The 13,372-nt window shown below is 45.0% G+C and overlaps 1 protein-coding gene across 1 annotated transcript in view; it reads left to right on the top strand.

The window, feature by feature from the left end:
• The window catches only part of SLCO3A1 (solute carrier organic anion transporter family member 3A1), a 267,397-nt gene that overhangs the window by 33,606 nt on the left and 220,419 nt on the right, over positions 1–13,372 (top strand). The window lies entirely within an intron of this gene.

Genomic DNA, 13,372 nt, shown 5'->3' with positions numbered 1-13,372 from the left:
TGGGGTTAATGCCATAACGAGGTAGTAGATAATTGGAAAAATTTTTCCTTAAAGCCCCCCCCCCCCCCCCATTCCCATCCCCTTAAGTTCTGCTGGGACTGGTCATTGGTGGTTGAGATTCACTTGTAGACATCTGAGTGGCTTATCAGATATTAAAGCTTCTATAATGTCTGCATCCCCCTGCCACCGCGTTTGTCAAAATGTGCAGTGATTACCCATTAGAGGGACTGGACGGGGTGCGTAGCTCTTTAAGTTTCAGTCGTTTTCTAGATAAGGCGTTCTAGACTGTAGAACAGGTGTTTCCACTCCATACGTTGTGGAAAGACCCCAGAAAATGTGTTGCCAATAAGGGAACAGTGTGGGGAATCTGGGGAAAAATCTATTTTAATATACAGTAAGGTGCCAAACTCTTGATACTGCTGCGACCATACTGTAAAATAACTCTGTCATCTCTGGCAGCCAGGTGTGGCATTAATCCGACTGCACTGTGCGAGGTGGTTGTGACGTGGCTCGCGGCCAGACTTCCGTTGTCAAAATACCATGTCCGTAGGGTAAAGAGCTCAAGTGACAGTTAGCAGCTGAAGTTGTCCTCTGAAAAATTCTTGGCAGTTTTCTGGGCATCAGTTGTCTACATCTAGCCCATATCTGGAAGACCTGTCACTAGCTAACCACTAATTCTATTGGTGTCCAGTTCAGCAGGACACTTACACGTGCACTCCTGTGTCCGCCTGCCCATATGTTCCCCTTGTGCCTATCTGCATGGTATCTAATGGCTATAACCCTTCACACACCTGCTCTTTCACCCCCTAACCCACTTCGGCAGCCCATCAGCAAGTCACTTTGTTGCTAGGCCATTTCTGGTCCAGTTCCCAAACACTACTAAACACAGCTGGCTTCAGCGACCAGTCACAGAAACCTGGGCAGCTATGATTGTCGTTTCTACGTGTCACGGTGTTTCCCATAATATCCAATGTATTAAAATGGCAAAGAACCTTGTTGTCCAGATAGATCCTACTTTGTAGCTCTCTCTCCTAGATGCATTCCTTTTGCTCCACTTAAGATGGTTCTGGCATATGCTTGCTTGCCCCATTCATCCCTCTGCTTGATTGTATAATCATTAGATATCAGCGATTAGCTCTGCATGCTGGAATTGTATTCACTGAACAACGTGCTTTCATTTTATTCTCTACGTGTTCAGGGCAGCTCCATTGTAGAGAGAGAGAGACAAAGCGAGCTGGCAACACATCAGCAGGTGTAAAACATAGAATAATGAATGTCCCCGAGGTAAATATGAGACTAAACTTCCCCGAACAATTTCTCCAGTGCCATAAACCATGAGCTTGAATTAAGCTTAATGATGATTTTCAGGGTCAGCTGTCATAAACAAGCACCTTGAAAGATTAGCAACTTGTTTCAGTGAGAAGGGTGGGAACATACCGGGTATGTTCTTCCTCCCGCCTTAGGTCTGCGATTGGAAAGGAGCGTGGGGAGGAGGAGGGAAAGGTGTCAGAAAGCATTTTGGGGGACATAAAGTTTGTTACACTGAAATAGTCTGTTAACTGGAGCTCGGAAAATACTGCCAGAAGAATTTTCACTTTCATTTGACTGAATTTTCTTGTGATTGCATTTGAACATAAACTCCTATGCATTTGGGGGTTTAGAAGCAGGAGAAAAGTAAGTGCATGTTTGTTGTTTTTTTACCAGCATGAATATCTACGTAAACCAAATGTTGAAGTTCTAGAAATAGGTTATTCATGCCAGCTGTGTGCGCGCTCATCAAATCAGGAACAGCCATAAAAAAGGGTAATATTTGAGCAACACATCACAGCTTGATTTTTTTTTCTTCAAAGTCTGTGTTTTGAACACACACATCATATGGATTGGCTCAGTTTAAAAAAAAAAAAGCCCAAGAAAGAAGAATAAGCACAAAAATCATTCTTGGAAAAATTGGAGTGCTAAATAAAGTTGTGGCTCTCCTCTCTGGTTTGTCACTAGTTGAAAGAAGGTTACATTCTTTTAGATTAAAATAACAGCTATGAATTATTTGCTCTGGTTGGAGTTTGACTCTTAACGTTCTCATCAGTGTGATTTCAGTGACCTTAACAGAAGGCTCCTTCCAGCTCCCGGCAAAGCTATTTTAAGTGGCACGGCTGCTTCATTCTCTGCTGTGTTTTATAGAAGGAAAACCCGTTCGGTGTATATTGTCACTGTGCAGTCTTCGTACCAGGCTTCCTCTCTTTTATAACAGAATATTCACACAGTAGGAGCTGCTCTGTATGTATGCAGGACAAAAGGTTTCTTGAGTAATTTTTATCGTTTAAAATCGGTAGTAAAGCTAGTAGAGATTGTTCCCCTAGGACAGAAACTAATTAATAGCTCTAGTAATTGTCTGGGCAAGTTTTTTGTTATTAGCCTGCTGCAAAGAAATGATTAGATGGTCAAATATGACACAGCTTGGTCTTATGGCTAACTGCAAGAGTATGTATTGCATGTGCAGACTATGATATAGCTGGGGAAGGCTCATTTAATTGACTTGCGGGTATTGAGGGAATGTTGCATATCTGTGATTTAATCGGTAAAGATAAGACATGCCTCAAGAATCCTAAAACGTTGAACTCAGGTACAGACACTTTTATCCCGTTCCAGTAGCACAAGGGTGAGGCTTTACGGGAAGAAACTTTACAAGGTGTCTAATGTCACTTACTGGGGAAGGAAATCAGAAGTTGGATGAAACCATCCTTAAAATGCATGCACACATGCACGTATCTGTGTAGTATATAGTAAACTATTATGAAATTGGCTTGACTGAATGTGGAAAAATACATTTCTAGTTCTGAAGTCAACAAGGTTACACCTGCAATTTGTTTCCCAAGGAATGATAAACACAGAGGAATTGCTGGGCCATCCATTTTTGGTTTAATGCCACTGAAATCAGTGGTGATACAATCAAGGATTAATCCAGTTGGTGTAACATCTTAGTTCTAAATCCTGGAAAGCCTTTTGCATCCATGTATCTGTGTAGTCTTTGAGATGCCTTATCATAGCTAAAACATAATCCTTTTCTAAATAGAGGTGCCCCAGACTCAGTTTGTATGGTAACTTAATACAAATGTAGGCATGCTATTTTGCACACGTATGTTGTGCATAATATGAATACTTTGCCAGTTCCCTTACCACAGCACTTGAAAAAGCTCTGCACACCAATTCGATCAGCGGCATGACCACGTGTTGTAGCTGCCCTTGGCGTGGACCCTGCTTCAATGCCTCTGCCTGATCCTAATGGTGGATCCGTGGGGGCAGATCCGTGCACCTGTGTTTCTCCCCATGGACCTGAGGGCAGTTCTATGCAAGTACTGAAGCCTGTGTAGGTGTCTCCAGTTGTACAAATAAAGGTCCAGTTTCATATATCCAAGTGTGATAGTCACAGGTGCTTGCTTTCCCTGAAGCATGTGGTCGCTCAGAGGCCCATGCTAGATCAGAAACGTGGATATTCAGTTCCAAGGATGTGAAGGGCTGGAAGGTTAAAGGAGAATTATCTATGTGGCATGGGCTTGCTGCCATGTTGTTTTTCACGTTTGGGAACCGCAGCAGCGCTCCTTGACTTTCAGTACCTGCAGTATATTGCTCCAAACCACAAACGGATTCTGTTGCTCTAGTAACCAGCTCCAGGAAAACGAGCAGGAGGAGCTTTGTGGTAAGCGGAGGAAGATCGAATGGGACACACACACACGAAGACACATTTGTGCCTTACAATGGGTATCGAAAGAATGGGAAAGAAATTCTTCCATTTCAGCAGCTGAGAGTTAATTTAGCACAAAGGACATGACAATAGCAGCTTCCAAAGAGCAGGTGAAAAAAAAATCTGTTACATCATTAACACTGAGAAAATCATTTGATTAATTGGTTTGCTTATTTATTCCCCCCCCCAATAAAAATAGGATGCTTATTTACATTTCTTAAAATTTTACTCGCATTATGTTTTATGTCTTTAAAATAAATATGTGTTTCACTTCTAAAGATTACAAACTGGGCAACACATTGCAAACAGTTTAAGTGTTTTACCCATATGTTTATGTATATTCATCATAAAGAAGCAATTTGGAACTAGGAGTCCCCCCACCCTGTGGGACCACACATGGCTAATTATTTCTGCAGCTTCACTGACACTGTTGCTTCCGTCATTAATTTCTGGGGTTTTTTCTACCTTAATGGTACCGTAAGTATTGGGATATACTTGCCACACAATTTCTTCCCATTTCTGCTAATAGGTGTTATTGGGGGAGGGAGAAAGTGTGAGATCGGTTCTATTGAAGTCTATAGGGACTTTGTTATTAAGAGATTTCTTGGCTCTCATGTGAGGCATGTGATGCAGTAGGAGGATGAGGGGAGGAACATATCTAGTTAAGTCCTTGTTGAAAATACCAAACATAACTTGCTGGCTTTTGAATGAGCTGGAGCACAGAGGTCCTGAGTGCTTGTGATTATTAAAGCCTCTTGTTCTGCAGAGATTCACTTGCTTGTTTGTATGCTCTGCTGAAAGGGCAGGTTATGTGAATATGTAGGCAGCTTCCTTACATTTCTTCTACTCTTGTGGTGAATTAAATTATTTTCCATCCCTTGCTGTATACAATCCTTAGGTAAGGCTGCTGTAAAATGCTACTGCATTTCATTCAAGATACTGCTGCCTTGCAGTGGTCAGTGACTTGACCCTTGTAGAGCGAGTGCATGATTCGGCATAATCAAGGATGAAGATCCTGCAGATCGTCAGTACTGTTTTATTTACTGTACATTTATGGAAATGAGAAGGGACACTGCCAGACTGCAGTAACTCCCACGCATGCCCGGCAACGTTACATTGGGTCCTGAATGAGTTTAGAAATGCCTTTAAACTTAACAGAGCCCCCGTGTTTGTCCCTTTCTATCAGTTCGGGATTCCTGTGGCTTTACATCTTCCCCTGCTTCACAAGAATAGATCCCATTAGGAAGCAGGAAACAGATTACTAAAATGATTCAGGGTGTGTCTGAGTCCATGAGGAGGGGAAGATGGGAGGGAACCAGCACTCCTAGCATGCTGCAGGATAGTTCAGGGCCAGGGAGTATGCCAAAGGGGTTAGTTAAGGGAAGTAGGCGAGCTTCTGTAACGCTGCAAGGACGGAGCAGAGAACAAGGCAAAGGAGAAAATAGCAGGGATCATTGGTGGCTAGGTCTGGTCAGGCCTCCGCATGAACAACAGGTTTCTGGCGTTGTATTTTGTCCTCCACGCCCTGAAGGCGATTCTCTCTCTGTGTCCTTGCACCATGTGCGGTGTATTTGTTTCGGCACAAGGCAAAATGTTTCCCCTGCGAGTGGAGAACTCTTGTTGGGCAAGGTCTCCTATCCGCTGTGCGCCAGTTTAAATATCTAGGCCAGGTTAATGGCAGGGTGAATTGGGCCCTTCATTTGAAATCCTGCAATCATAGGGCCTTTGCACATGAACAGGAAACACAGACCAGCAAGTTAAAAAGGGGTAGGGACTCCTATGCAGTAACTCCCATCTGCTTTTCTTCAGGAACTTGTTCCAGTGCCTACTCTGAGCCCAGGGTAAGTGAAAGTCGCTCAGGGCTAAGCTGCCATGGTTTAGCTTTTACTTGCCCTGGGATAAGATCAAGGACACACAAATGGGTATTCTGGAGCAGCTGAGGCATAGCAAATCCCTGCCCTTTTTCAAGGTGTTGCGGTTTGTTTCTCCAGACCCTGTGTTTTCTTACCCCATGCGAATGAAACTCTTTGCTTTTGTTTTAAATCCAGAGGAGTGCTGGAACTCACCTCTACTAAGCTCTCATTTGTTTTGTAGGTGCCCACATGAGTGCTGATGTGCAGCACAAGGAGGAAAAAAACCCTACCATAGCCTGACTCCTGCAGTCTCCAGGGACAAATATGTCCATCTGAAAAATCACTTAAGTTAGTTTGTGTCGGTCAAAATGACAGCAACCATTGTGCTTTGGAGAAGCAGAAGCACTTCCTCCATTGAAGAGAATTAAACTTGAGGGTCTGTAACTATAGCAGTGGGTTAATAGCCAGTTATAAGTATGAGGTGCTGAATGCGTAAGGACATCAGAGTTTTTGTGTTCTTGCCGCTGCTGCTTTGTATTACAACATGCAAAATGTTGACATGCAAATTTTTATTTTAGGGCTCACTTTAGCAAGCTAAGCAATTACTGTGAATCTCAAAACCACACATCGCGCGTGTACAACATAATAGGGCTAGTCAGAAATTTTCCATTTAAAGGCTTTTCATTGGCAAATTGGGTTTTTGATTAAATGTATACTTTTATGAATGTATCTGCATTCCCTAGAAACATTTCCTTTGAGGGGCGGAGGGGGAAGCAGTCAGAAAATACCTGACAACAAACAAAAATTGTTTAAGTTTGTTGGTTTTTTAACTCTATTATCTTTATTAACAATTGGACTTGAAAGGGGACGGGACATAAAGTCAGTAGGTCCTTTTGGGTCAGAATTTCAAAGCAGTTCAACACGCCAATCAGTTGTGTATTATCATATGAATTTGTCTCCTGGCATGCTGAGCTCTTGGTAGAGATCTGGCCATGAGTTTTTCAGTATTTGCTGCTGGACATACTGAGCAATTCTGAAAACTTGTGTGTAAAGATGTGGTTGAAAGTAAACTCTTAAGCTCAATCGGATCCCGTCTTTCTGTAATGCACTTTTCAAAGCACAGGGCCTTGTTAAAGCTTGAGATGACAGGGGCTTGAGGGCCCTTGAACACATGCAGGAAGCATTGCTCTTCATGCTGTAGCAGTGTTCTTCCTAGCATCTGCAAAACCTCTTTTTAAATCTGTGGGTTTTCCCTGTGCGCACATTTGGTGAAATTCCCCGGAACAGCCTTGTATTTTTAGTAACTTCTTGTTGTTGTCACCAAATAACTTTGAAGGGAATTGAATTTTTTTCCCCGCTTTGTCTTGTCCCCCTCCTTGAATTTTTGCTTCCTTTCCCTGTCATGGACATTTGGACCTTCACTGTTTTCATAGACTCATCGATATTAGAGTTGGAAGGGACCTCAGTAGGTCATTGAGTCTGCCCCCCTGCCCTGGGCAGGAAAGGGCACTGGGGTCAGATGACCCCAGCCAGGTGCATGTCCAGTCTCCTCTTGAAGACCCGCAAGGTAGGGGAAAGCACCACCTCCCTTGGACACCCGTTCCAGATTCTGGCCACCCTTACTGCGAAGCAGTTCTTCTTAATGTTCAACCTAAATCACTCTCCATCAATTTGTGGCTATTGTTTCTAGTTACTTCAGGGGGTACCCTAGTAAATAGAGCATCTCCTATTCCCTGCTGCCCTCCCCTGATGAATTTATAGGCAGCCACAAGATCACCTCTCAGACTTGTCTTGCAAAGGCTGAAGAGATCTAGGTCCCTCAGTCTCTCCTCATAGGGCCTTGCCTGCAGGCCTCTGACCATATAAGTGGCCTCCTCTGAACCTTGTCAAGAGTCTCCGCATCCCTCTTGAAGTGCGGCGCCCAAAACTGGATGCAGTACTCCAGCTGACTTGATTGGCCTGACCAGTGCTGCATAGAGGGGAAGCATCATCTCCCTGGACCTGTTCATCATGCATCTGCTAATGCATGATAAAGTGTGGTTAGCTTTGTTGATCGCTTCATCACATTGACAACTCATGTTCATCTTGGAGTCAACTGGAGGTCACCCCCCAGCCTGTAAGTGTGTTGGTGGTTCTTTTTGCCCAGGTGCGGCACTTTGCACTTGTCTTTGTTGAATTGCATCCTATTTTGTTCTGCCCATTTTCCAACCTGTCCAGATCCACCTGGATCCGTTCCCTACCCTCTGGGATTGTTAGCTTTGCTCCATACCTTGGTATCATCTGTGAACTTGGACAGGGTGCTCTCCATGCCCTCGTCCAAGTCACTGATGAAGACATTGAATAGCACCGGTCCAAGGACCGAGCCTTGGGGGACTCCACTGCCCACTGTTTTATTAAAAATGATTCAGTTTTTTAGAATGATCGGCCTCCTGAGGTCCCTTCCAACCCTAGCTTTCTGTGATTCTCTCTCACCACGTTATTTCCCTCTTCATATTCTTCCACTGGGACCTGTTGCTGTTGCATAGAATTTCAGCTCTTGTGACCCCCTGGAAACCTCAGCGAGGCTCTGCTTCTCCCTGTTTAAACATATTGCTTGCAAAATCCTCCCACTGCTCCTCATCCTTTCCATCATAATGCTTCCCACCCCTTTGCCCATCGCTTTGTTGATTTTCCACACCATTGCATTCTATTTTTGGCCCCTTATGCATAGTTACCGTTCCCATGGCCTCATCTTCAAGGCCTTTGCCTTCACTACGTTGAAGTCCTCTCCAAGACCCCCTTCCATTATGCTGTCTCCAATGAAACTCCTTGGTTTGTCTGAATGAACTGCATTTGCTGTTTTTTCCCTTTCCTCTCTACCCACTTCTCCTGATACTGCGAGCTGTCAGGGTGGGGACCAGCTCTTTTGTTTGACTCTGTAAGGCACCCAGCATGCTTTGAATTACTACCAGAAATAAAATAAGTGTAAGTTTGCTTAGAACCAAAGGGTTGGATGGGTCCTCAGGGTTATCTAGTTCACTGGGGGCCAACCCTTTGGCACATGTGCATCAAATTAGTCTTCCTGCCCTATCTGTCACTGTACTGCCTGTCCTCTCCCCAGCCTGCCACATGCTACACACAGAGGCTGTCTGTGCCACTGGTTTGCCACCCCGATCGAGTCCAAGCCCATGCACAAATGCTGGATGTGCTGTTTCTATACTATCCTAGACAAATACCTCTCATAAGAAAAAGCACTGCATTCTCTCCAAGCATATGCAGTTTTAAAGGCATGCAGTATTTTTACCTGGTGCTGCCAAACCTATTGTAATAATTTCTTAGGCGTTTGATAAACTCCTTTTCCTGTAGATGATTGGAGAGAACCTTTTTCTTTCTGCTCTATACTCTGAGAGGCATATCGCCAAGGAGGGAGAAGCCAGACTTTAAAAAGTGAGGCATTCCCAGCTTGATTGCAGTGCCACCTATTCATTATTAAAAAAGGTGTCTTTATATCAGATTCATTTCTAGTTTGTCTTTCCCCTGCAGCCTGACTCTGATAAGATTAAATTGCATGGTTTTGTACAGAGATCTCAGTATTAGCCACATTGCCATGGCCCACTGATCCATTGATAGTAGCCTTTTGAAATAAATTATGCCACTTCGGAGAGCTTGCTGGTGTTCATTTGCTGTACTTCAGCAGGACTGGTTAGGTTACACATGTCCCCTTGTACAGCATGATACCAGCGGTAATATCCCGGAAAATTAAATGGACACATAAACAAGCATGTAGGCTGTTTTATAGCAGTAACAATAATCAATTAATGGAAATAACCTTACACATGGCAAGCAGGAGAATTGTGAATGGAAGAGGCTAAATGGATGTATTTATTCAATTATATAAAAAGTAAACCAAGCCATAACTGCTATGGGCTCGGTTATTTTACAACAATTGCTCTAGTTCCCTTTGCCTTCTGCTAATAGCTTTTCACTGTTATAAGCTGAATAAACAAAGCTGGGGTCCAGATCGCCACAATTCATTTCATGCTGATACAAAGAGCATTCTGTATGTGCACTTCTTTGCAGATTATAGTGTCCTGAGGCTAACTGCACCTGCCTTTTGAGGTTGTCATGCATATGTTTTGAGTATACAGTATATTTAAAACAGTTGTGAGTGTGGGGAGCCTCATGAGAGACATCATCCCCTGCCTGCTTCCCCTGGGGGTGTCCCTGAGAGAGTGTGCTGCTCCACAGTTCATCAGGTATACTAAGGACAATATGTACCACGCATAACTTGTAGTCCTAAGGTTCCTAAGGATAATGCAGTCGTTTTTCCTATTGAGGAACTTGGTGCTGAGTTGTCCCCGCCAAGGACTGACCGCTCTGTTGTCTGCCAAGTAGGTACAATGCAGGCAGCAGCAAAGGGTCTCCTTATTTGTCATCTTCAGTAGTAAAGCATGAGTTAATCTGCTTTCTGCCCTTGGCCTGTCTCTTGGGACCTCAACGGAGGCTGAGAACTTTACACTCATTTCATCTAAGCGGCCTCCAGGTGAAGCTTCAGAGACCTGTTGTACTCCAGTGCTACAGAGGTGTATATGCTAGTCAGATGCGCCTTGCAGTTGGAGGAAAATTCATTCAGTGAAACCTGCAGCTTTCCATTGCCACCTCCTAGCACCTGCTGAAGGGAGCGTGGCTTTATCAGGCATATGTTAGCAGCTGGATCTCTGATTTATGCTGGGGGCTGCTTTCATCCTAGGATCTAGGCCAGCATAAGTGAGCCCTACAGACATGCTTTGCCTCCTATCTCCAGGGCTTCATGCTGTGTTGTGCTCTCATAGCAGGCACAGCACAAATCTGCCCCTTAGTCACCATGAACTAGGGTTCTGGAGGTAAAAGCCTCCTGAGCCTGATATCAAGCCCCGGAGCCATCCAGTCCCCTGAGCAGCAGCCACGCCCTGTGTGTGGGCGTGGAAGGTATTTTAAGACTTGTCAGCAAAGATTATCCCACTGGGCCTAAGCCAGACGAGCACATGAGGGCTTTCAAGAAACTCTGTGCCCTTGTGACCTTGAGACGAGGAACGAGCAGTGAACTGAATGACAGGGGAAGTCGCGTTAAAAGCTAGTAATTGCCTTGACCCTTGCAAACAAGTTCCTGCTTTATTATATATCCTGACACTCGCATGCATTGTCAAAGCCGGTTTCCTAGCACTACTGAGGACTTAACAAAACGTGCATCAATGATAGACTCCTGAGAGCTGTGGTAATCCCCGCAGCCTCTCTAAGCCTGAGCTGCCACTCCTCTTGGCTGCGCTGCTGTATGAACGCCAAGCATTCAGTGGGGACCAAAATGTACATTGCATCACCCAGACAGCCTGGCTTCTGCTTCCTTCCTATCTGTTATCTGCAGGGCAGGTGTAAGAGCATTTGAAGCTCGCTGGTAGCACGCGTCTTAGTTCATTGTCCGCTGCCTCCTGTGCGGTCCCTGTGCTTGTGCATGGCATGTGTTGGCTGGCACGGAGCACTGGTGCTCTCTGGGCTTCATTTCAAGATCCTGTGATGCTCTTAACAGAATGCAATCTGCTTGCTCTTGTGGGAAGGTGATAACTGTCTTTTCTTTCCCTGAAGGCATGGAGGTCCCCAGAGTTCCTGATCTTCGGCCCACGGCGTACACATATCTGATGCATGCCACGCATGTGAAAGCTGAATAACCTTCTACAGCTGTTTTCTTTCTTTTTCTTTTTTTTTTTTTTTTGTAAAGCATCAAGTGGTGTCATGGGATAAACAGAAATGTCAGGTGGCATTCTGTTATTGCATGGGGTGGCAGCACTTAACTACATTAAGCTAAATCTTTATTATGACTGCCTTGTTGAACTGCAGTTTCTTGGTGTAGGCCATTCTTCAGCAGAGCAGCTGTATCCCAGCACAGCTCCTTTAGGAAATCATGAATGGAGGAGAGGAAGAAAGAGAGGGCTTTGAGTACAAACCTTTGGGCAGGGTTAAGGCACGATGACAGATCTAATGACAGAGCTAATTTCCCCTCGGCCTCTTAAATCTGTGAGTGTAATTGGCTTCAGATGCCCGTATTGCTGGCAAAGCAACGTGATGGGTTCAGTGCCTGCATTCAAAGGACTTTCTTGGTGATTAAGGATGTTAACACTAGAGGAGTGGACAGGGCAGGAGCCAAAGGTGTTAAAAGGCTTGTTGGAACATCTGGCGTCCCTTTCATGAAGCTGAGGGGTCAACCTATTACACAGCTGCCTGTTGAGACACCAGCACGATCCCATTAATGACAAATGTATGGTTGCTCTAGGTGGGGCCAGAGAAGGGAAGGGCTAGCTAATCCAGCATGGCTCTATTGTTTGGGAGAAAGGACAGGTGTGTTTGCAAAGTAGATGCCACAGCCAGGGGTGTAGATAATATTGCTTGGTTGCTATATTGCACTCTCTGGTTCTGTTACTAGCCAATTAGTAGAGGCTGAAAAACAGGAGAGCTTTGGTGACTGTGTGTGGGCCTCAACCGACGGGAGGAGCATATGGATGTTTTGGGATGCACTCGGACCGCACACATGGCAGACTTTTTGGTGGGAGATGGGCTATGCTGAGGTTGATGCCATCAGAAGCCTGCGTATGCTCTCCGACAAGTCTAACTCATTATAGCAGCAAGGCCTATTCTGTATAGTCATGGCGAGGTGTTTTGCTGCTGGCTGACTAGTGATTTAGTACCTTTCAGAGCTACCTAATATTCCAAATCAGACCTGTTATCGCAGAGAGAATGTTCTGTGCGTGCCTTCCAAAAAATTAACAATAAAAAATAAGGCAAGACATCTAAAAGTCAGCTTAGCAAAAATGAGAAATTCACTCTGGTGAAGCATTTAATAGCTCAGACTCAAAAACAGTGCAGGGGAAGAGACAAAAACTTGGGTCCCTTTTGTAAACTTAAGAATTACCTAGTTCCCCTTGGAGTCCTTCAGTCAAACTTGGATGCTCTGAGTTCTTGCCTGTTTTCCAGCTGGGGGCAGGAAAAAACAGAACTGCACAGACCAGAGTGAAACGTAATGGGAGAATGCCATTTCCATTAGGGGTGTATCACCTTAATTACACCCTGTCTCACCCTCTCTGTGTGGATCAGGTGACTGATTCAGTTTAAAAGTTCAGTTTGGGAAGATCAACCACAGCATGTGTGCGTTACATGGTATCTGGTGTTGTGTGGTTAGACTATGGACAGGAGGTTGCTCATTTGGGACAGGGATGGAGTGGAAGGGGAGGGATGAATTTATGGTTCCCACACTGGACTGGGATGTAGAAGATCAGGGCTGTACTTCCAGGCCTGCTACTGACTTTTTCTATGACCTTAAGCAAGTCATTTGAGACCAGTCTCATCACAGAACAGCTCCAGATCTAGCTCTTTCCGTTTTAACTCCCTCTATGTTTTGTCAGTGGCCCATTTCTTATTGCCAAGGCATCAGTAGGGTGCTGACAGATGTACAGCTCCCCGCTGTAACTCATGGCACTTTACAGGAAGTGCCATGAGTTAGAGCGACCCCCCCCTGACTCCACAGATGTTCTTTTTTGGGTCTGTGGGGTTGGGGGATTGCACTCCACTTCGAAGCTGGCTGTATATCTGCAGCCTCTCCCCTAGCCTTGCACCCTCCCTGATCCAATGCTGTCTTCAGGATGGGGGAAGGGAAGTGAGGGAGCTTGGTTTGGGGTTTGCCCCGCCTGCGCTGGAGGGGTGTTTGTGGATGGGAGCCCCTCCAAGATTGGGGGGGGCTCCAATCCACCTGTGGCCCCCCCCCCCCCCCCCCCCC

The sequence above is a fragment of the Gavialis gangeticus genome, unplaced genomic scaffold (assembly GCF_001723915.1).
Source record: "Gavialis gangeticus isolate Ggan-Ray unplaced genomic scaffold, GavGan_comp1, whole genome shotgun sequence".
In the NCBI taxonomy this organism is placed as follows: Eukaryota; Metazoa; Chordata; order Crocodylia; family Gavialidae; genus Gavialis; species Gavialis gangeticus.
Note: the sequence above shows the minus strand (reverse complement) of the source record. Positions and strands in the feature narration are given on the sequence as shown.